The sequence below is a fragment of the Apteryx mantelli genome, chromosome 2 (assembly GCF_036417845.1).
Source record: "Apteryx mantelli isolate bAptMan1 chromosome 2, bAptMan1.hap1, whole genome shotgun sequence".
In the NCBI taxonomy this organism is placed as follows: Eukaryota; Metazoa; Chordata; class Aves; order Apterygiformes; family Apterygidae; genus Apteryx; species Apteryx mantelli.
Window position 1 is genome coordinate 106,560,818 of NC_089979.1, and position 25,473 is coordinate 106,586,290.

The 25,473-nt window shown below is 37.6% G+C and overlaps 1 long non-coding RNA gene across 1 annotated transcript; it reads right to left on the minus strand.

Moving 5' to 3' along the window:
* Window positions 1–2,726: 2,726 nt before the first annotated feature.
* LOC106492862 (uncharacterized) lies at window positions 2,727–23,916 on the minus strand. Its single transcript, XR_001294058.2, has 3 exons — window positions 23,858–23,916; window positions 23,570–23,772; window positions 2,727–2,998 (listed from the first exon to the last, which is right to left on the minus strand). It is a non-coding gene; the product is annotated as an uncharacterized lncRNA (long non-coding RNA).
* Window positions 23,917–25,473: the final 1,557 nt, after the last annotated feature.

Sequence of the window (25,473 nt, forward strand, 5' to 3'; positions counted from 1 at the left end):
ATCTTTTCTCCTTCATTTTTGGCTCCTCAAGGTAGGAGCCAGAAACACTGATGGTGTGTTGTTGACAAAATGTGTGTTGATGCAGTAGATTGAAATATCGTAGTCAAGTTATATGCAGAATTGCACTCCTTGATTAAGTTGTATGTGTATGTGCAGTATTCACTCAAACAATTAACTGGTACAAATGTAAGAAAAGATGCATCAGCTCTCAACATGTGTTCTGCTGAGAGCCAGAAAAAATATGTTCATGCCAGTGTGAACTATAGTTCAAAGAGCTGGAAAATTCAGAATACTTTGCCTGAAAGTTTCCACTATTGTTTTTACTAAAAATACTTTTGTTTAAACTAGAAGTATACCTTTTTATAAGGTAGACTATTCAATTTTTTTTCTTTTGATTTAGGAAGACAGACTTAAAGGTCATATTCTTCTGCATACTGTTAACATGAAGTAAAATAGTTAGTAAAAGACCATACTTGACGTCAATATTTTCTCTTGAGTTTAAAGCATTAAATATGTAATCAACCTTATTATTATTAGATAGATCTCAGCTATGTACGATAAATAGAGGAGCAATATGGTTTCTAAATTAGTCAGAGCTTTTGTTGTTTTCAAACAGGCAAGCAGAGTACTAATGAAGAGCTAAAACTGAAACCCTCTACCACCATAATCAAGGAAAGCAGTCAATTTTTGTGTTAAACTGCATGACTCTTGCTAAAGGCCTTTAGTATCAAAGCAGAAAAACAGTTTCAAAACTTCCTAATGTCTCCTTCAGAGTATCTTCCAGTTATAACACATGTACAACAGAATGAGGTGAACTTTCAGCTCTGAGCCTCTCTTTTGCACACAACTGTCTAGCAAGTTTTTTGGGAAAACATCCAAATTTGTAGGAAATAATCCAGCTACACAATATACTCCATGTATTTTCAAATATTGGCTTTCATGGATGTCAGAAACTGACCTGCTTGATTAATATAGCTTAACATTCAGTGACTCCATATGGTATGAATGCATTTAAAAGAGGTACTTCTCAACAGAGATGAAGATACTCAGTTCTGTGCATAGAATATCTATTTTTTTGTCCAAATTATTCTCTCTCTTATTGTCACCCTCACCTTTTTAATGTGAGTTTTGGAAGTTGTTCATCCCCCAATAGTAGTCTTAATGAGTTGAGAGGGTTTTACTTCTGGAGAGGTAGTTCCAGGGGATGTTAATGTATATGATACAGAGGAGGAAACTGTGAAAACATTTTGAAAAAATGACAGTTCTCATTTATTGTGATTTTAGTACATTGCAAAACTGCCAACCAAATGTACCCTTAGGAAACTTAGGGGAAACCTAGGAAACTATGGGAATTTAATAACAAGTGAAATAAGAAGCACTTCTTTGTGTCTATGCAGCCATTCTTTTCGTGACTGGAAATGTGTGTCCATCCTTGTTTGCACACATATCTCTGTATGTGTGGGTGCAAAGGAAGGCTGTAGCTCTCTGTCAAAAGTATACTTTGGCATGAGTAACTCTTATGCAATCTTTTAAACAATATATTTTTAAACAACTTGTTTATCCCACTTTATTATGAAACTGTCTGCGAGTCAAACTCCATGTTGGGAAACTAATTTAAATACTGATCCAGGGTAACTGATTTAAACACCTCGAAAATGTGCAAAGGCCATTTTCCTTTACATTTTCTTTTAATATAAAGCTAGAAATAAACATTCCTCTATAAGAAATGAAATTTAAAGGAAAACCAAATGCAATTAATTTCTGTAAACACCATAAAACAGGATCCAAGACTCTGAATGGTAAGTCACTAAATAACAAGGACCAGGCCGAGCTGGGTAAACATAGAAATATTTGAATTCCATTCTTTCCAAATTTCCTTTCTCTCCAAACTCCAAATGGAACTTGAATCTTAAAAAACAAACTATTTTATAGCATTTCATTGTTGGAAGATCATCAAGAGGATGTAGCCTAGCCTTAACAGGCTATGACTGGCACCTGAGGTTAGACCTTCAAAGAACAAACTATTGGCAATGAGGGCAAGAAGACAAAAGTCAAATGTCTAGTGTACAGGCTTTGGATTATAATTATTTAATAAGTATTTTATGTCCAAAAGGAAACAGAATAAAAATAAAAAATATACTTAGTGGACACTTTCACATGTATGGTATTTCCACTCAAAAGCTGTATTTGCCTTCTTTATTTTTTTTTTAACTTAAATGATTAGAAATGTTTCCAAACTTGGAATTTTAATGACAAAATTATGCTGCTAGCATTTTTTTGCTTTGCTTAATTGTTCATGACCTTGGAAAATATTAACTGCATATTTTCTTGATTTTTCATGTTTACCGAAGTGTTTATTTGCTGCTTCTCTACAGATAAGATGGAAGCTCTAATTCAGACATGAGTAAATGTAAAGAAAGATGTCCTTGTTCTACATAACAAGAATGAGTGCTTAGAGATGTATTAGCTCTAATTTAGCCAACATCAACTGAAGGTGTTAAGGAACTCTCTTCTATTAACTGTTTATGTGTCAGTTATGGCTCCCATCCTGTGATTTCTGCTGAGCTTTGCAGGGATGTGGTGACTGCATACCACCACTGTGAGCTATATCATATTCACTCTTGGTCCATCCTGCTGATTTTCATCTTCCCTTTGTCATTTTTGCAGAACTTTGTAGCGCAAGGACGATAGGTGTAGTTTGCTCTCTCAGGCAAATTTTGCAGGATCCATGCCAAAGCTATGTCCCTAAAACAGAGGGCATCATCCTCTGGGTGAAAAGGAGGGATGATTCAGAATACAGCAGTCGCTTTCGTCTGGAGGGCAGGAGCATTGATCCTACTCTAGTCCATCGAGAGCCGGAGATAGTCTTGCATCAAAGAGGTCAATCACAGTAGGCTTAGGCAGTTGACTTGGCTCTTTCCTTAGTAGTCCCTTCAGCATCTCAGCTGGGCGCCTGGAGAGTGGAGCTTCAGTGCTAGATGCTCTTTGATTGCAAGGGCTGAAGGTGCAGAAGAAGGGAGAGGTTGGCTTGTTGTTTCAGGGAGAAAGGGGTGCAGGCAAGGTCAGGCTGTAACCTTGCAGAATATAGAGATAATGGGAAAAACTCCAGGCTCATCTCACAGTTCCTCTGGGAACTGAGATAAAGTGCGTGTGTATATGCATGTGTGTGTGTGGGGGGGGGGTTGTGTGTATGTTTCTACACAAATATGCTCCAGATGATGACCGATGTTCTCCTTCAGATCTGTAGGGCTGCCACCCTACAGTACTGGTTTGGTGTAGCTGCTTTAATCATGGTGCTGGCCTACTGTCAAAGGAGTGTGGGGAGGGAAATGGAAAGGACTGAGTGTTGGAAGAAGGAAGGGAGAATAGACAGCTGTTACAGATAAGAGTCCCGTGGTCCACACAGGACCTCAATTCTGTGCATCATCTGATCTGGAGCCTCCTCTATTTCACATATACCCACAATTTCCAAATGGCCAGGAGTTTTGCAGGGAGCTCCTGCTTGCTAAGCCATAACTCATCCGAGCCCTGGTAATCTGCAGCAGTGTAAAATCATCTGGGCTGGCTGCAGTGCTCAGGTGACGGAGCCTGCCCTGCGGAGGGAGGCTTAGTCTCTCGTTCTGTTTCACCACTTCATGGCAGGGACGAAAGCTCCAGCAGCGGAGTGGTAAGAAACAGCTGAAAGGCAGGAACATCTAAAACCACTCCAGCTGTTTTTAAAATGATTGTGTTCCTACATCCCAAGAGAGCCGGGCACGTGATTGCAGTAGGATGCTACAGTTGAGTGTGGGTGGGGGAATTCCAGTACCATAACAACACACTGCTGATTTCTTTGGCTATGTCTGGTAGCTTTATTGACGTGTAAAAAGAAGATACTTGCTGTACAGATTCACCATCTTCTAGGAACTGCTTCTGGCTGTCAAAGGTCACAGCAGTAAACATTTAAATTAAGTTCATCGTGTCTGTGGAGACTTCTTTGTCTGCTTGAAGCCATGTTCAATATATATTTGGGGCAGGGAAGAGAAACTTTTTTCCATTGTAAATAAGGAAGAGGAATCTGGACAGAAAGTATATTCCTATGTCCTCAAATGCCCGTGCAACAAGTTAATCTTTGAGGACCTCAGAACATAACAAATGAAAATCAGACAGCCTATACAAGGTCCTCTCTATTTTAAATCTGTTCCCTGATAATTTCATTGGTTCTTCCTATTTCTCTGGGAAGGTGTTACAGGCAATAATGAATACTCACTGCTTAAATCACCTCCTCCATGATGCATAATAGATTTCTGTGACAGCACTGAAAAGTCCTGGAGAATTTAGTCTCTCCGATGCAGAATCCACTCCTTACATCTCCTAATCCTCATCTTTCTCTATAGCCTTTCTGTATCTTTAAATCCTTTCTAAAAAGTTCTACTATATAGAAAAGTTCCTGTCTTTGGGATAAAGTGAGCAGTACTACATGCAATATTCAGTATGTGACTAGACCATAGTGATTCCTTTCCATTATTATTAATCAGGTATAACCATTGTTATTACATCAAGGCCTCTTTCCCTGAGCGGTAATAATAGTATAGAGCCTATCATTGAGAATATGTAGTTAAGATTATGATCCTGTTTTACATTTATCAACACCAGATTGCATCTACCATCCCACTGCCCAGTCATTCATTATTGTAAGATAGTTCTTGATCAGTTTTAGTTTGACAAGTCTGAATAATTTGTATGACTTGTATGGTGACTTTGTCACCTCACTATTTTAAACTATGTCTGAATAATTTGAATATCCAGGTTGCAGCAGTGATTTCCGAGGATACCCCTGCTAACTTTTACTATTGTAAAAACTTTTCTAACCCTACCCTTTATTGGTCTTTTGCTGTTATTAATCCGCAAGAGGATCTTACCTACTATCCTGTGACAATTCAGTTCCTTCTAACCGCCTTTGGTGAAGGATCTTGTCAAAAGCTTTTAGAAGTCTAAGTACCCCAATCTACCTTTTCCATATGCCATTGACTTCTTTTAAAAACTAGCAGAGTGCTTGTGCTTGCTTGAAAATTATCTTGTGTAACCATCAGCCAGGTCTTGTTCTCAAGGAAAGATATTTTTATCCTGTTTGTGTGTGTGTGTGAGTGAAAATAAGGCATGTGTGATCAAAAGGCTTGCCTTCCAAAAACTGGGAAAAAAATTACTTTTAAACAGAGGCAACAGTTAGGTAAGTTTTCAGACAAAATAGTCAGAATGGTAAAAGTGGAAACCTTAAGGAGAATGAAGATCTTATAGTCATGGGTCCATAAATGAACTGGCAAAAGAAAGCAAGACTGATTATTCTCTATCATCTGTGGGAAAGACTGCAAGAAGACACAAGAGGGAGAATCTTATAACTACTACAAACATAGGTCAGTCACCTTATTAGGCACTACAGAATACACACTTAAGAGAAACCTTGAAAGTAGGGAAACATTAGTCAGGCTTTTGTTTAATAGGAAACCAAGTTTCCTTAGTGCCAGTGCTCATGGAACTGCTTGTTCCTTAGGCCAGGAAATCTGTGTATCTTACAAATGATATATGTGTCTGCTTGCAAATTAAAAAAAAATTCTAACCAGGAGGTCCTATTTCTCCATTCTGAATGATCTAGCTGCCTCTTGGGCAGATACTTACAGAAGCTGATAACATGATAGAGGTCATTAAAAGGAAATAAAATAGTTACTTATGATGGGTGCTGCAGCTTTTCTTTGGCTTTATTGCTGCATTGGAGTGATTTATAGGCTACCAAGTCTTGGATCAAAACTAGCTGGCTAGAGCTTATTCAGACATGATGCAAGCAATATTATTAGCTTTGAGGCAGCAACAAGCAGAAATGTCAGAGATTAGGATCAGCCACCTTTGCTGGTTATTTTTGCCTGCTACTTGTTACTTAGATTTAGAAATCTAGGAGTTTTCAGGATCCTGAGGTTCTTTTGTAGAACCAAGGCCAAGACGTTTCTTCATGTCTTCTTTCTGTTACCTCAAAATTTAGACCATTTCAGCATGTTCTACAATTAACCACATGATGGAATAATTTAGAAAATCGAAACCATGAAGCTGACTTTTAGGTCGTGATTTTTAACTCATAAAATCCTAAATGGTTTGCAACCTGGCAAACTGTGACATTGTCTTTATATTTAGGCAATACTGATACACCTACAGTCAGTGAGGGATCTACAGTTAAAGAGCTCATAGACTGAATGGCAGGAGACTACTTGCAGAACATCTCCATAACTGATCTTTGACTCTGAAAGTCATCTTGCCTGGCAGAGCCTGAATATGTTGAATTTTGAAGCATACAACAAGATTCTTCTCTACCCAGGTGTTTAAGTGGTGTATGAATTAAGGAATCCTATAGATAAATAAGGCTAGTTTTTATTTGGCAGGACCTGGTATGGTGAGCCATGATTTTATATTTAAAAAGTGGATAGTATTGTAAATATTTGTTAAAAGTTGCCTGAAGTTAAGATCCGTTCACATTCAAAAGAAATATGGAGATATTGATGGGATGAATATAACTTTGTTGCTTATCATGATACTGGGACTCCTTCCAACATTCTTTGTGCAGTTTCAAGCAAATGTTCTTCTTCATTTTTAAAGCCAGATAAATGCTTCTCTCTTGTCTTGGTAGCTTCTCAACTCCCACCTCTTCTTACCACACCAAAAGTCACGCTGAGCTGCGACAATATTCAGTCCCTCACCGCATTCTAAATATTATGCTTTGTGACTCTCAAGTCTAGAGTAGAAGGTATTCTCATTGTAAGAAATGTTGCTTCTTGCTTTATCAGGTTTTATAATAGTAGACTGTGGACTGGATTACAAATACATATTACCTATTTGGTGTTTAAGTGAATTGGACACTTGTATTTGGAGTGGTAGATTTAATTGCACTTGAAAGTTGTCAGTAATGTATTTGGTGCCTTTTTTTCCTGTGAAAGTAAAGCAGGGCATAATACAAGAGCCAGGAATAATCATATCAATAAACCATTTTTAAACTAAATTTCCCTAAAATACTTTCCCTGCAGTAGGTGATACAGTTCTTTCAGAAAAGAAGCATGGAGTCTGTGTTTATGGTCCATAGGATCCAATGTTAATTTAAGGTTTCACACCCTCCCTTTCCCCACTGTCATTACTGAGAAATTCACAGAAAAGCACAGAGATAATACATTCTTTATGTAACAAACAAATTTTTTTTATTATTTACTTTGGTCTTTAGGGGTCGAATTCTCACATAACTTTAGATGACAGTATGGCATATTCAGTGGCAAATAGCAAAAATTAGACACACTATAACAAGCTTTATGTGTCCTATTTTAGTTGTCTGCTTTAGGATGACATATATTGCTTCCTGGAAGTGTCTCTTTCTCTCCAGTGACTATGATGGGATGACTAATTCATACTTTGGTATACACAGTGCAAATTTCTACATTTGGTCAGAGGAATACCATCATCATTGTTACAATCAGCATCACTGAGCGACAAAAAGCAATTCCCTTTTAGGTTTCCGGTTGTTCTGACCGACCTTCCTTCCTTCCTTCCTTCCATTTTCCTTCTTTCTTACCTCGTTTCTGTGACATATTGTGTTATCAGAGAATATCATAGTGTTATGAAATAATATTTACTACTTGTATTCAATCCTCTCTCTACTCCTCCTAATAATGGATGTGGTGGTTGAGCCAATCCATTTTGTTCATCTAAAGAATATTCTCTCCAAAGAAGGCACTAAAGCCAATTTTATTTTTGGAATATAGCAGGTCTATATAAACTCAATCAGAGGGTCAAATCTATTATGTCTTTAAATGCTTAAATAGTTAAGTGAGTATAATTCAGTGGACATTTTTCTGAAGTGACTCTCATGAATCCTTTTCTTTCTGATACAGTAGCGCCATCCCATGCTCTGGGAAACTGCAGTGTTTGACATTTTTTTTATAATTAAGCAAACTCTAGAATAGCAGAGCCAGAAATCCTACCTTACCTTACATCCAGTACTTTGTGCAAAATGTGTTAACAGGTGATATAAGCTTTATGAACAATTTAATTGTGCTGACAGCTTGGACAAGAACTGGCCCTTTGAATCTTGAACAGTGTGTTTTAGTAAAGCTAAGCATGCTTAATTTGACCATCCCTTACTGAGATTTTCCAGATACCAAGGATAAGGAATATTGCTTTGGAATAAAGAATGCAGAAGTATTCAGTGGATGTAACTTGAAAACAGAAAAATGTAATTACTTGTCTATATTCCTAATTGAGATTATTTGCTCACTGTTTCACTTGCTATTTGTCTATATCCTTCACCCTATAATTTAAAGGGAGCATTACAACATCTAATTTTCAAAGTAGTTTTTGGAGCAAGAGTCTTATTGCTCAACATTTCCTGTTGTTAGTACGGAAACTAGCTCTTGGCTCTAAGTATAGTACAAACACAAGAGCCTTCCTGTTTTCTGTGCTGTGCCCATTGACCAGTGACAATATCCTCATTCCCAGGATTTGTATAAAATACTCAATATCTTAAGAGGAAGTAGCAAACATCTTATTGGAGCATGTGTTCATAGTACATAAAAATCTCTATATCCTGACAGTTCTGTATCCTGAGTAGTAAAGCTGTTCCTTTATTCTTACAGTTTATTTATATACATTTACTGTTGGGATATTAGAGAAGTTTACTGAGGAAGAGTAAGAGAAAATTGAACTTGACAGAGACAATAGCTTCTGAGGTACTGGGAAAGCTGTATGAAAAATTTGGAAGGATGCATATACTTCTAAAGACTAACAGGTGAGCTACAGCTACAGTCAAATATTTCAGAATTCCTACCCTCACCTGTTGGATACGGCTTTGCAGACTCAGATTCAGGATACTATAGGAAGAGTTTTCCTAATAGATTACCAAGGCTTATTTAACTCGCATAACAAAAAACATAGTGCTGTGGTACTTTCAGTTATCATCAGCATTATAAAAAAAAAACAACCAACCAAACACACACACACACATTCCCATTTGAATTTTGGATATTTTGGTTGGAATTTATGACCTTGCTGAGATGAAGAGGGTATCATAATACAAAAAGCATCTCAGCAGAATTGAGGTTGCATAGGTAAGCTAAACCTGGCCTCTTCTAAATTCTGTAGTGTTCAGCTACATTATCTGAATGCTCTAATGTTTACACACAAGTTTTCAGGCAGCTCCTGGGACCTTATATATCAGGACTGGGAAGTGAAGCTTAAATATCCATTCCTGAAGGACTGCTTGAATTACCCAACCAACTGCATCATCTACCAGTAAGGGGTTTTTCTTTCCCCATGGGGCCACATAAGGGGTCTCATGGAGTCTGGTTGGAGCTTGTCCAGCTGGAAGGAAGTATGGCCAGGGTGTGTGTGGGGAATTTTTCCAGAAAAAAAAAAGAGTAATTATTTGGATTATATGCTACTTTAAAAAGTAGAAGAGGTTGTTAGGAAATCCAGGCTTTTCCACCCCCATGGGGAGACAGTCTGCTTTCAGGGTTCCCATTCAGTCTGACGGTTGTGTGGTCAGAAGTTAACTTAGTAGACTGCCAAAATTTTGCTCATTATGCAAATATCAGGAAGGAAATGGGGACTTTCAGAAGGAGATGAGGATTTGCAAAAGCAATTGGCTATTCTTACCTCTCAGCCAAACCTGAGCATCACTCTGTGGGGGAAAAAAAAGCAGGCACACCTCTGAATATGGGTTTTCTATCTACCAGATTCTAAAGCTTCTTTGTACTTGGAGTGATAAGATTTCTCAAACAAGGTTTACTGGGATCTTTTACGCTGGGTTGTGTTAGGAAAACTAAATCATTAGTAGGTCTTTGTATGTATAATACAAGAGGCTGTATTCAAGGGGATTGAATCAGGAAGAACTGTGGACAGTTTAGCAGCATGGCCAACTGCTGTGATAAAATTTCTGTGATATATGTTGTTTTTCTTAAAGCCTCATTGCTTGAACTCATCCTATTATGTGAGAATGCCAGCTTTTGTTTAAAAACAAGTACATGTCTTGTCCTTGTGGCTAAAGAGATTAAGTGAAAAATATGACATTCAAAAGGTCAACAGAAAAAAAAAAAGAGAAGACAAATTAAAGGCAAACATTTTGTATTCACTGAAACCCCATGATTATGAAGAAAAAGGCTGACTCACTATTTTTCAGTGCTTGGAGCTGACCATCCTGTTCTGACAGAATGCATTACATGTATTCAAATAGGGTGCAAAGCGTGGAAAGCTCAGACATTTGGCCTTTTGCTGGAAAACACTAATACTGGTCAGATAATTGTCTGTAATTTCTGTCCCTTTCACCAAAACTAGGGAAACAGGCTATATGAGCTTGTTATTTTTCTTTTCTTTTACCCATTTTCTCTCAGCTCTACTGACATTCATTTGGAAATCTTACTTTAAGACATGGTTTAGTTTACCCTTCTAGAAAAGGGTTAAGATGATTTTTTTTTAAACTTGTGGCTGAAATTCATTCCTATACCAATGGCAAACAGAAAGGCTTGTGAATCACTTGCATAGGAGCTTGTGCAGGTGATATCCTAATGAAAATGTTCCAAAGGAAAGGAACGGTAAAAGCTTCCTGTATTTAATGCAATTCAAAACACTCACAAGTGTGTTTCTTAGTCATATTTGAAGAGGGTGGTTTTCAGGAAAGCACTGATCAAGAAATTATGCTATGTACTGTAAGGTGAAGTCAGTGAGAGCTTTGCCATTGATTTTGGAGAGAAGAGAATTTAGGACCACTGTGCTTTCTCCACTTAAGCCAAGGGAGAAGCTTTCCATGTTGCAGTTAGGCAGTACAAAGCAGGTGTTGTTTTTTCCTCTTTACACAATAGAAATAGTACACTGGAGCCAACTGGTTCAGAAGCTGGGTGCTCAGTAACCCACATTTGTTAAAACTACATAAATGTTTCTGATTTTTTTTTAAGGTTTAGCAGCCTCCAAAAAGTCAAATGACAGCACTTACCAGAGATAACAGAAACTATTAAAAGAGCTGTAGGATTGTACTCTTGCACCAATATAAAAGGTTCAAGCCACGGAAGAGGGGTTGAGGACAAGCTGGTATTCATTTTGTACCAGCTCTTATAATCCATCCATCATCCAGTTAAGAAACTGCAGTGAAATATGTACTTTATATATTGCCATTGGGTATCTGCCAGTTAACATAGACCATCTGAGTAACAGTTCTAAGAATCGCATGAAAGAAATTGGTGGGGGCCAAAATGTTGAAATTTTAATAATACCTTGGGATCAGAAATACATTTAGCCTAACACCATGTACTGTATATTTGTTTTGAAAATTCATCACATTGGGGGGAGGGGGAGAAGGATAAAGTAAGTTTAATGACCAAATGAATGTTAATTTTCCCCAGTGTACCAGACAGACTTGGGGACATTCTGCTCCCAACTTCAGGCAGTTATTTCACTTTCCAGCAACATCCTATTACAGTTATATGGCTAGATTTTTAAAAGTGATTAGAGGTAGGCACCTGAGCCCTCAGAGTGGGATTCCAGAAGGCTGTGTTAAGCCTGTCTACAGTACTGCATCAGTAGCATTAGACATCTTAGAGTTGGTTCCAAAAATTACTAGGAGGCTGCCAGAAGGAATCAGCACTTTGAGCCACTGGTGGCTGGCCAGTAAGAAATACTGAAGACAGAGCTGGAGAAGCACCTCAGGATCCACAGCCCAGAGTGCACAAGAACCCAGTTTTGCGGTTTTCAGTACTCACCTGGGAAGAGGGAATCTCAAATTGCAGTCCCTGCTCCGAGGACTGCTCAGGCATTTTATTCAATGTCTTCTTTATTTAAAGTATCTAGAGTTGTTGTAGACACTTCTAATCATCAGACACCTCACTTACCCAAGTCACCTGAACTTATTTTTTGCAAAGTAAAAAAAGCTTCCAAAGGGAGGAGTGAAGAATATCCCATTTGCTTTACCTCCTCCCTCAGCTCCACAGGAACAGACCAAGCAGGTAGACAGTTAGGATGCTCCGGAGTGTGATGTGGGAGCAGTGACAGAGTCAATATGGTATGAACCTTGTATCCTGCTGATTATATGGTTTTCAGGCAGACTCAGTTTTGCAAAGGGGTGACAGAAGTGGTTGTCACTGTAATTCCCAGCTCCTTGGAGTTGCTGTGTTCTTTTCTGAAGTGACCGTCCCTGTTTCTTATTGGATAGGGAGGTCTGATTTAGGGAAAGAGTGATAAGGGAGCAACTAGGAGAAAGGGAGGAAGAAGGTCAGTGATGGCCTCATATCTTTCCTCAGTTTCTTCCAGCCCTTTGTAGAACATGGCTGTCACTCAGCCTCCTTCATATAGCATGACTTACCTATGACTCCTTTATCTTCCTGGTCTCCATTCTCCCTGAAGTCTTTCCTAGCCACTCTCCTATCCCTTTACAAACACAGTCTGTAAGGCAAAAAAAAAAAAAAAAAAAAAAAACCACCATCACAGTTGCAGGGTGAGCTGTACCAAAGTCCCTTTTAAATCCACTTTCCAGGGCTAACTCAAGACAGGTCAACCACTTGTTGGCTATTCAAATCAGGAACCAACTAGGAGAATAACAGATTCAGCTGTGTTTGATGTCTGCAAGCATTTTCTTTGGAAATGTGTGACCAGTGACTGATTATAAAGAAACCCCACAACAGTTTCTTCAAAACTATTGCGCCCTCCCAAAGGTGAAGCGAAATGATTCCAAGCGGTTAAACTGAGGTCCAAGTAATATCAAGAAAAAGAAATGCAAAGCTCCCTCAGTAGTTACCAGGCAGTGTATGTCCTATAGGCCTCAAATCTCTGCTATGAAACAACTAAATTCAAATCAGGGTAGACAAACAGCTACCATCTCACCTGCCTTTGGTTAGATCCATGTTACCCCTGTCAGCCTCACCTTTTGCGCTGAGCTATCTATAAAGCAGCTGTTCTAGTCTCCCCAGCAGCCACTCAACTGCCATAGCCTCTGCAATTCTTTGTGCCAGCCAGTGCCTATTTTACCTTTGCTAGCAATAGCAACTCATATCTTTACCATAGGAAAAAGTTTAATTTTTCAGCATTTACAGTTTTCGTTTTTTGACTTTTGCACTTTACCCAACTTCAGTGCTAGGCAATAGCCTAATCAGGCTTGCCTTTGTTTGGGATTTTTTAGTGGCAGTTGGAGCCAAATCTCAAAGCTTTCATCAATTACAATGAATCGCTCAGTTTCAATAATCTCAGCTTATGCTTCTAGTAACTTTCACTTGATTCCTGAGCTGAAATGTTCAGAATGCAGAAGCTGAAAGGGAATGCTCAAACTCAAAGAAGGAACCGTTTTCCTTGGATTTGTAATATTTATAGGAAATTGAAGTTTCCTACTGAAGCAGTGACAAGATGTCAGTAAATATAAGGCCTAAGCTACCTGACAACAGCCTTTGAAGCCAAGTATTTTGTTTATACAAACAAAACAACAATGGCATAAATTTTAAATTTTCCTCTGAATTTCCATAACTGTATATTCCTTACTATTTTTAATAAATGATCTCCTGTATTTTATTACAGAAAATATGAGCCTACATTAGAGCTGCCAGAAGAAATCTGACTTAGGAGCCTTTGGTGCAATTTTTCCAGCATGCCATGTCTTCAGTGTATCAGCATTTTTCAACATATCAGTGATTCAACAAGAACAGTTCACTAAACTCTAGCAAAGACTGAAGCTGTTAATAACAGCAGATAAAAATTCAACTGCCTTTTTTAATCTGGCAGATAAACGCAGCCCCCTCACCAGAACATAAACTAGTGGAATATAGATTCGAAAGGGCATCTTTTCCTAGGATCCAGTTTTGCCTTCTTCCTCTCAAGGGGAAGAGACACTTTATAATCTCCCTTGCTGAAGCCTTATAGGCAAACTGCATAGTTTGGCACAATTGGCAGTCGTCACTGAGGGTAAGCCAAGACTGGAATAGCAAAGCTGTTGCGTAGGAAGTGCACTGGCAGATGATGTGTGGAGAAACTAGGATAATGGGAGGCTATGTTATACCCAACTTTAACTAATATGCTGTCTTTTGCTATAAAGTTCAAGCTGTACTTATTTTTTAAAAAATCACTTTATTTAAACAGGAGTATAGCACTTAAATCAACAAAAAGTTGTAATACATAAGGCTGACCAAGAAGTATTTTTGATTTAATATCCTTCAAAAATTTTGAATAAGGAAATATTTTTAGATGTGCTTACTGGGCTTTAAATATTTTACCTGAAACAAACAGTATGGATTATTCATTAAAGTACTTTAAACAAGTTGCAAAATGTATTTTGCTTGCCTAGCTAAATATTAAGGTTCTCATGTAATTTCTACCTGGTCCTCACACAGGCATACTTGCATTTATCCTTGACTAGGGAATAGGCAAAACTTCTTATTTCTTCTTAAAACTATATCCCCATACAAAACCTTCCAGAACACTTAGTAAATGTGTACTGTACAGTTAACCTGAATAATTAGCACTTGAATGGGACTAGTCTATGCCTTTGCACAGAAAAGCTCCATTATGTTACTGGAGTTTCAATATTTGTTCTTATACATCTGACCTAGCTACAGTTCTCTGTGTTGAATTCCAGTCAGCTGTGTCAGCTGGAGGGGAATGTGCCTGCTTTTCCCGGGGGGAAGGGATGTAAAGGAGAAGTAAAAGAATTGGGGTTAGGATAATGGTGGACCATTAGTACAGCGGGGACTCCTGCTTGTATCATCCAGCTTCAGCTAAAATATAATTTAGGCTTAAACCTTTTTCACAACCAAGGCAGTATGTACGCATTCAGAGTGCAAATAACCCTGTGCTTTTAGGCATTTGTATATTTACAGTAGGGCTGGGCAAAACCATGTGTAGATGAGAGTGAGATATCTTCTAGCCCCTCTACCTGTGGCAGACACTTCCGGAGGCTCCCCTCTGTTACAGGCTATTCTAGCTCTCCTTTTTGGCTTCAACTTAGTGGAGTACAATGGAGAGAAGACCTGAGATATTGCCAGAGGTGCACAGACTGACTCCTGAAGAACAACAGATGGCAATAAGTAACCTCTCTCGATAACTTAGATCCCAGCACAGCAGGAGACAGTTGTACAAATGCATGTGGGTACTGACAGTGCCCTCAGGGATGCCTGGCTTACCTTCACCAGGTCCTACAGTTCTTCCATTGGCCTGTGTTACTCCCTGGGGTAATAGTGCTCTGGAGATTTGTAAGCAGGTCAAAGGACGGCAAACAACCGAGAATGCCTGAGAGGCCTGGTGTGAGATCTTTATATTTGCACTGAACTGTAGCAACTTTGAGTTTTCACTACTAGCTTTGCATCCCCCCCCCTCCCCCTCCCCCCAACATTGCTGGTAGCCTGATTTTTTCTCAGTCTTCACAGGCTCGTTAAAGCTGATCCCTTAACATAACTCTGTGGGTTTTTTCTCAGGCACATACCTTCAGAACTAGTTGACTATTATAGCCAAACTTTTAATATTCAGAGTCATACAGAAAGAGACAAGATGGCTCAATTTTATGGCAAGATTTAATTCCAATTTCTTCTCTACATTTCTGTTCTGGAACATAAGAATTCAAGTGCTCTTTGGGAGCTTAAAGAGTTGAAATAAGTTCTGCCATTTTATACCAACTGAAGATTTGCTCCATAAATTTGCAAGATTGACTAGAGCTATGCCAATTTCTACGATTTGAACATCTGATTTTGAGAAAATACTATTGAATGATGGGGGGAGGAGAGGAAAGGAAGAGAAAGACTGTTTTTTTTTTCTTCTTTTTTTCTTCTTTTAAATGAAATCTTGCTATTTAGTCAGCATCCCCAGCTGACTTTATATCCTTCTGAACTCTGTCATGCTCCCAGGAAAAAAAAAAAGTGGTTCAGAGGGAGGTCACAATGCCAGAGCTGCAGCCTGAGTGCCGCGCCTGCCTCGCGCAGGAGCATCAGCTCAGACAGCTCTGACAACTTGCAGCAGTGGCTCAGATTCCAGAGCGCAGCGTCAACCACCGTGGTGCTCTCTGCAGCAGCTTTTGGGCTGAAGTTTTCATCAGAAAGCAGCAACAGCAGCATTTTCACAAGCATTTCCATGTGAGCTTAGAGATTTTTTTCCTCAAAATAATAATTACTGGTGACTGATTGGTTGCAGTTCTGCTCTCTGAGTCTTCTGTATTTTTGCTGAAAGGTTTCTCTTAGTTTGCACAGGGAAGCCTTATCCTCTCTGTGCTGCCAACAGGGCCATGCAGCAAGATTAAGGGTGCTGATAGCACTGCTGGCTCAGTGGGGTTTATTTGTTTCATCCAAGGGTCTCTACTACAGTTTATTCCAAGTGCTACAGTCTCCTTCGGGGGTTTTTTCTGATATTTTTTCCCCCCACCCTTGCTGCTTTCTTTGCAATGTCACTTTGGTAGGCATGGCTGAGTGACTAGACATTGCTCATTAGGTTTATTAGGATTATTTCATATTTCCAAAGAAGTGAGCACAAACTCATTTTGCACTTTTAAAAAATTGGGAGGTATTAGTATTACGACAACTCTGTGGTGTCATTTGCAAGAAAACACATGAGCTCTGAGTGGGTAGAGCAGAACTACTGGTGTTTGAGTACTTTATATCTGATGAACTATATTAACATTGGGTTACAGTTACATTGGCCCTTACTAAGCCAGCAGTTCCACTGATTTAAATGCTGTGACTGCGGGATTTAGTGAAGGAACTGAGTATTGTGTAGATTGAAGTTAGATGCCATGTTTGTCACTGTTTCTGTATGATGTGTTTCGTGTTAAACATCTCAATTTATAATGTGTTTTTTTTCCGCTTTAGGAGCAAATTTATCATAATGTTTAAACCACTTCCCAGAGGTGACAGCCCAAAAAATTAGTTTTTCAGATTTAGCACTTCTTTGACTTAAACTAACCAAAGGCTTGTTGAACAATTCCTTTCTTGTTCAGCAAGTTATCAGGAGCTGAGAACCAAAAATCTCCTCTACTGTTTCCTTGGTGTCGTTGATGAATATTTGCAAATGTCTTTCCTTCCCTGCTGTGTAATTTTACTGAGGGTCCTGCAGGAAAGAGCCAGCCTGAGAGCAGCTGAAAAAAAACCCTAAAGCTTTCTGAGTACTTAGAGTTTTTCTATAGGTCTGACTGATACATTTTGCCCCTACTGACTAGCTAATTAGGGAAACTTTCCCCGGTCTGATTAGTGCTCTCTCTTCACCTTTACCTTGCTTCAATTTATACTTATCTCCTTATCTCCTTATACTTATATCTCCTTATACTTATCTCCTTCTCTACCTTGTCCTGCCTTTAATGTTCCTTATACTTTTGCTTTTCATTCTGTTTAATTTTTCACATTATTCACTTGCTTTTACTATTACAACCTTTCCTCTTACTGTATACCTGTACTGTGTATCTAGACCATAAACTCTTTGCAATAGCTCTGGTCTGGGACTCTGTTGTACTGTGAACAGTACAAACACAATAGGGGCAGATCCTTAGGCACTCAAATAAGAAATGCAAATTTTTAAATGATAAATCTGTTATTTGATAAATTGAAACTTATGTCCATTTATTTGCTTGTGTATCCAGAAATATGTTCAGCAAGTAAGTTATCTGGAGCATCTATGCTACATCTTTTTAACTTTTTGCCAAGCTCCTACTTGGAATTCAAAAATTTTAGCCCATTTGTTGCTTTTAGAGAATGTCTACTCCTGCTATTCTTTTCCTTTGCCTTTCCCCAGAAACCTAGGAGAAATTACAAACCCATATTGCAGGCCACAGCAAAGCTGCTTTCAATTTCAGTGAGGTCCAGGTTTCACATTTCTGTCCATGGATTTCTCAAACAAGTGCTACAATTTAACATACGTTGTCACTGACATAAATACTGTGCCAAAAAGAGTTGTTGCCTTACTTTTGTTGCACTCAACTTTTTCTTTCTGTTAAAACAAAACACCTATATTTAAAAAAATATTAATGTACATGCGCTTAAAAAATCCATGAACAAACCCATGAGTTTGACTGAAAGGCTGCAGTTCTGTTTCACAGTAAGGAATAACATCAGTAAAGTCACAGTACAAACATATGGAGTTTGTCCTCCCTTTAAAAAGACATGAGTCTTTCAGTATTTTACTTGGTCTGGAAAGATGGAATGCTCCTAAAGTCAGCAATTAAAACTGGCTGGAAGTTTTTCTTCAAAATTTTCTGTCAGACAAGCCATTTTGATGAGATAAGATTTTTGAGGGAATTTGCCCGTATTTTGATGAAACTTCATGTATACATTTGATTCTTGATACTTTGGAAAAATATTAATTTACTTTTTACAAGATGTTTTGTTGCAAAACATATTTTACTTTTATTTTAGTGTTCTCCCATGCTGACATGCTGAAAACATTCAATATGACAAGCCATTTGTCTACAAGCAGTAAAAAAAGGCTGGAAAAGTTTTCAGGTGTCGTTCAGACAGAGAATACTTATTTTCCCTTTTGGAGGGGTCTTTTTTGTCAAAATCACAACATAGAACTTTTAGTTATCAGTATTAAGTAGCAGTTGTTCTAAATGCTTTCCAAAGTGAAAATTCTATAAAATAAATTGAATAGAGTATTAAAATATGCTGCTTGACTTTTTTAATATGCCATAACTTGACCTGCTATATAAAATGAAAATATTAATTGAAATGAAAATTACATTTTCATATTTAAAATTGAAACATTCTAGATAACACTTTTTTTCTGAACTGCTACTTACAAGCAATGTTCAAATCAGAACTCAGAACTCAGTTTTCAGATGTTGGTATTTCATGAAACAGAAAGTCCAGTTTTGATCAATTCTATAAAACAGGCACATAATTAATTCTGTATGGTCCAACCTTTTAAGTGAGTGGGAGGGGAAGTTATTTTTAAAACTCTCCCCATACAGAGCAGCATCTCCTAAAAGATGATGGCACAGAGCTAGCCTTGGAACTGCCAGCTGGACAAACAAGTGTTAATTGAGATGCACCTTCAGACCTGAAGGTCTGATTAATTAATAACCAAACAATGATAAGCAGGAGGTATATTTTCAGAGAGGGTGTCACATAAAAAATGTGACAGGAATAAAATGGGTCAAAGACAACTCTAGAAATGGGGGACCCCACCTCATAGAATTTGTTCTGAATTTTCTTCTCGGTTAGGGTATAACCAGTACTTCACTGAAGCTGTTCATTACGAAAGGAGATAGTAAGACAGCCTAACTAAATATGTTGTATTATACACCAGTGTGGCTAAGTCTTCAGCCTTTCTGGGTGATCAAGGTGATTTAATTTTTTGCCCAATTATTTAACTTGCACTGTCTTTTAGTTGCTGTAATTCCACAGATTTCAGTGCTGAAGTATCTGCTTTGTAACAAAAAAAAGAAAAAAAAAGGAAAAAAAAAGAAAATATCAGGCTTCCTGAGTACTCACAAATGTAATTTTTGGCCAAGATTCTGCACTTAAAAAAACCTGAATATTGGCCTACATGCACAGACAGCCTAACTGGTGTACATAAAAGCCTATAATGACATTCATTTCTCCTGTGTGCTGGTCCACTCTTGATTGGCCATGTCTCATTTTATTTCTGAATTTCAGGTAAAATTTAATCATCATGCCTCTTCTAGGTCTCTTAGAAAGCTCCATCACCATAACTTGATCCTCTGCTCAGCCTCAGGTTATTTTAGTTAACCAAAAGATTGCATTCCTTTATTGTCTTTGTTCAGTTGAAACTTACCTTATAAGGTCTATCAGTTTGGGAACCAAGAGAAATTCCTTTTAGTGGAAATCAAGTCCACTGAGTTCTTGTCACACATGTAATTCAAATGGTCTGTGGACATCAAAATTACTTTCCTACCCTACTGGTACATCCACAGGTTTATGTCTTGTAACAGCAGTTTGTTTCCAAGCACTATGCTTTGCGTGCTACTGAAAAGTTGGCCTATATTAATACTATCTTCTTTTCTTTCCTTATCTCTGAATTGATTTGTTTTCATAGCCTTGAATTGGTTTGCATTATTAAATCAATTGCTTTGATTTCCCAGGAGGTTTTTAGACTATCCTATCATAACAATCAGAAAAGCCTCATCCCATCCTTTTGTCTGTATCTAGGCTACCATTCCCTTCTCCTGAGTCACCATCCGGCATTACTTACCTTTTATTTCTGGCAACTCCCTTCCACTTCTCAGCTCACGCATGTAATTGAGCTGATGACCTACTTTGGGCTTCTCAGGGTTTTGGTTTCTTTTTCTTTTTCTTTCTTTCTTTCTTTCCTTTTTTTTTTTTTTACCTTTTGTGTCTTGTCAAAGTAGAGTTTCATTGTAGAAGGTATAATTGCCTTCTGTTCTTCCTACACCTATTTATTGTCCTTGAGACCACATGCCTTCATGCTTTATTATTGTTCAACCAATTTTCATGCAACTCATCTGTGGTTTTATTTGCTTTGTCTTTCCCAAGGTTCATTCCCTTTGGGCTAAGCTTCCTGTTAGAACAGCAAGTATATGCTCTGCCCAATTTCTTTTTCCTCATATCTTTTAAAAATTAAAACTGCTGACAGTTTTGTATTTATGATAACCCTTGAGTCTGCAGGTGGTAGAGGATATTTCTCAATCACTGAACTCATAAAGAATGACATTTTTTCAAAAGATTGAAAAGCTTCATTTCTCTTCATTGCTTAATAAATGCTACCCTCCCAGAAATATACAGTCTACATATCTTAACTAACTTCTCTGCAGGAGTTTCTTAGTTGTACTGGTTCACAATAGCACATGAGCAAGCTATATGTAACAGTAATATATTTTTTGCCCTTTGGGTACCTTGCTCATGAATGCCTAACGTAGTCTACAGTCGGAAAGAACTAAAGGCCCTAACAAAGTGACTTCCAGAAGGGTCTGCACTGACAGTCTGGGAAGCTCTGACAATCTATATCCCTCTTAGATACGCATATAAATTTGTGGCTGCTGTCAAAGTCTTAAAATATTTCTATTCTGCACTGGAATGAAAATAAAACGTTTGAAAACTTGGTGAAAACTGAATTGTCAAATTGTCCATTTTCAGAATGAAAGTTGTACTTTGTAATTCAGAAATCATAAAAAACACATGGGAGGATAAAAAAGAATAGAGGGAGAAAATATTTTTTACAAAAAACTTTTTAAATATATACTGACATCTTTTGCATTTGATTACATTTCATTCTGGCTAAAGTAGTATAACAAGATTTAATATTAGGGTGTGATTTTTATTACTGTGTTCATCTTCAAAAGATTGCTCTCAATTGTTATTATGCAGTTATGCCTTTATCAGGAAGAAAAAAATATATAGAATGTCAAAGAATTCATAATTTCTGATGAAAAGTGCTCAGATTGCTAGTTTTCAGTTGTGGTGCATAGATCCCTGACTGTTACAGAATATTTTACAGGGATCTGTGAATATAGATTAGGCAAATCCAGTTCATGTGCGATATACAGCAAACCGTTAAAACTGTGACATTTCCAAAGGGGTCTTATGTCCACTGGAAATTTTTCAGTGTCAGCACATCAAGACAAATTGAAAACTATTGGCTTATATTCCAGGAAGAATACTTCCTGAGACTTCACTAAAAAAACTGTCATCCAAAATATTGATCCAGATTTTTAAATTCCTGCCTTTAATTTTCTATCTCCTATCAAATCGAAGTACAAAGAAAGTAATTTTAATATCTACCTGTCTGGGTTTTAGATATGACCAAAGTCATTAACTTGCTAAATTCTGAAAGCTATGCTCAGAATTGAAGGCAACCACTGTATTACAAGGACTGGAAACTGTTTTCAAAAATGTGGATCTTTGGGGACTCTGGTATTGCCCATGGAAAATATATCAGCTTGTCCTGATACGGAACGGATATGACTTGCCATTACCATCTTGTTTGCGAGCTCTTTGTTCATTATATAAAAAGGGAAGTGTTTCAATTTAACTGATTTTATAAGTAGCTGATATCACATATAACTGTTTATTTGACCTAAATGGATGTTTTCTACCTTTTTTATGTTTCTAAAGAGAGGGTAGTCTACTGCAATAGTATGCAAGATGATATATGGTCATATTCAATTATTAGCAGAAATTCACACTGGTTATTACGTATTTCCTGAAAACAAATTCTTTTATAATATCTCTTTTTACTTCAGGATTTCATCAAAAAAAGCATGACTTTATGTATTGCCTTGGTACAAGCTGAATGGTTTGGCAGTGAACCAAGTGGGAATAATATTTATTCTTTCCACTTTAGAAATACATCTGTCCTGGTATTATTTTAACAAGGTAAAATTTGTGTGTGCACTTCTGCACTGTCACAGAATGGTTGAGGTTGGAAGGGACCTCTGGAGATCATCTAGTCCAACCCCAGCTGTATTACTCCTGAACAGGAAATTGTTTCTGCTAAGTCAGAAATATTCTGTTAGATGACAAATACTTCACAGGATTCTCCTTCTAGTTAGCATTCTGCAAGGTAGAGGCCCAGTTTCCTTTTCAGTCTCTACTGTAGGCATGACCAAAATGTATTTATAATACTTTAAGAGAAAAATCTAAAATAGATTTTACTATTTTTAGATGAGGAATATCAATTAAACTATATATTTGTGTGAAGAAGAGTTATAAAAGATTTTGTAATATCAACACTATAGATTATGTTTTTTCCAGTGGAAACCTAAGGCATTAGGAAAAATATCACAATAATTGCTAGCTCTCTGTTGGAAAGAATTTTTTCTCATATTTTGCTATGCCTTTTGAAGGTAAAAAGAAATTAACCATCAGCCTGTTATAATTACCAATGCGGAGCCCAGAAAACTGGAAAATGTATTCCATTTTTATTATATTCAGTAGTGGTAGCATCATGTAGTATTTATCTAGTATTTTTCTTTTTAAGTCATTAGGAATATATTTCCCATAAAAATTACATATAACCCTTAATGTAGCTTAAGATATAATCATTTAAGTTACTCTCAAAAGAAGGATTAAACCTAGGGAATTCAGACTTAAACATACATGAAGTCCCAGTATACTAAGAACTGGAAACCTTATTCTGCCCTGAAGTAGCATAAAATAATAAAATAAACAGATGATTAGGAAGGCATGTTCTTATTTATGGTCCTAAAATAAATGGCTTCTAAAATAACCTTTTTTAAAGATTATACTACATATTTTCCTCCCCTCCTTATTCCTGAAATGGGAGCTTTCTTCATGTAGAACCTTCCTTCTTAAACAGTCCCCCTGTAAAACAGTATTTCATGTGTCTCCTACCCATTTTTTTCAATGCAGAGCAGATATGTTAACTAATTATTTAGCTTGGACATTTTTCCTTTTTGTTTTTCATTACATCTGCTATTTGTTCTACTGATACACAATGCATTGTCCTGTAACACGGTATCTGTGAGCAGTCATTTGCATTTATGCTCACTCTGTGGATATTATTGCTTTCCTGCAGGCAAAAGGGCACAATGTCTATCTGGGTAGGATTGCGAGACAGGGCCAGCATGTGGAATGTGAGCAAGTTATTATTGCACCAAGAACTTGAACTGGTTTTCACTTACCTGCGGCATCAAAGACGAGCTACATGCCTGTTTCAGTTCCAAGGCTTTGCACAATTGTGCTTTTTGTTTACGGTTCTTCTCTCATTTTCCTCAGTGTGCCAACACCTTTCCTACCTGAGGCAGAAGCCTGTTCTTTATCTGCTCCTTTTTCACCTTTCACACACACTCCAAACTTTATATCCTGCTCCATGCTGCCCAGTTTGCTGGTGGAAAAAAAAAAAAAATGTTCTCAAATAATCTTCCGTCAGCCCCTTCCTCCTACTCGCTTGAAAGCTCCCCAAGGCCCACCTGCTCCATGAAGCATTCCAGCTTTCAACATCCACACCCTGGCTGTGCGTCTGCTCTGTTCGGCATCGTCTGCATTGTGCTGACTTGCAGGCTCGGCTCCTCGTGGCAGGGACTCTCTTATCTGTTTGGCAAAGATTCCCAGAGCTCATCCTCTTTATGATGTCAAACCAATAAGTTATTAATATAAGGAGAATCAGACTGAAAGTAATTTCTTTGACGTTCTTTGATGTTTTCCAGGGGAACAGGAGAATGTCACACCTTTTGAATGCCACTTGGCTGCAGGTAAAGAATGTTACAGTTTGTGGGAGTGCCAATTTGAGCCCATTATTACCTCTCTAACTTGCCTTGGCATGAAAGTACATAGTGGAAGTTGTATATTTTTTGCAAGATGGAGATTTTCGTTCTGCACACAGGCCTGAATCTGGAGATGCTATTTTATGGGTGCCTGAGGTACTGACGTTGGAGAGGACACATCAAAACAGGTCGTCTAACTTGAGTCTAGATTTTCACAGTAATCCAACCTTTCTGTAGTGTTTTGTGACATGTTTTGTAGGGCAAAGACCACAAAGGCTTTCTAAACATACTTCCAAAGTTAAACAAATTAGCAGCAGCTGGTGAGGAAAGCAAGGCATTATATAGTAGATGATGTGTGCATCTGTGTGTCTGTGCATGTATGTTAGCAAGGACAGTTTGGGGTTTTTTTGTTTGCTTGAAAATATCTCACAATTATTCATATTCATTCAGCAGCAACAATGGGAACTCGGGTATAGCTGGATGTTCAGCATTTTAAAATCATACTCCAGTCATGCTACATTTTACAGTTTTAAGAGTATCAGCACCATTTTTTTTATATAAGGTCTCTCTGTGCCTTTAACATCAGTGGCATTTAAATTCATTTTCAGAAAGTGCCTCTATTGTACACAGTGTAACAGTAACTGACACAGTATTCTGGATTCTGTTTCCAAATCTCTAAATCTCTCTGTGGGATCGGTGCACTTAAGAGATTTTCAGATTGCCCAGTCATAAAATATTTGCAGTGGTAACCACTTCATTGGGCTGATGTATGTTTAATTCCTGGTTTTACATAGAGTGAGGTGCTATGCTTGCTCAAAGTATTAATATCCTGGTTATGTTGTGAAGTTTGAAGGGAAATACAGTTTCAATTAACTCATAGGAAGATACCTGTGAATGGATGGCAATGCAGAAGATCCCACAGTTTTTGAATGTTTGAAGTGACAGAAAAGTAGATTGAAGATTGTTCTATAAATTTAACCTTTTTTTCCCTGTAGGTTATACTATCCCAAAAATACAAGTGATATCTCATAGACTCGGTTACAAAGTTTAAGGCTAAGCAAGTTCAGAGTTTGGCCAGAGCCAGAGAATATAAATTTACTACGTTATATAGAAAATATATTATTTTCAGTATAATGAGGTAAGCACAGTATTTTTTATATATTTAATTCAATATTTTAAATGCACATTTTGAAGAAAATATCATAGGCCACAGACTAATTATACCAAAGACTCAAAACTCCCTTAGCTCCTTGTTTTAATTTCATTTTTGAATTGAATTAACCACATATGAAATGTTAAGAGTCAGAGTCTTCAGAGTAATT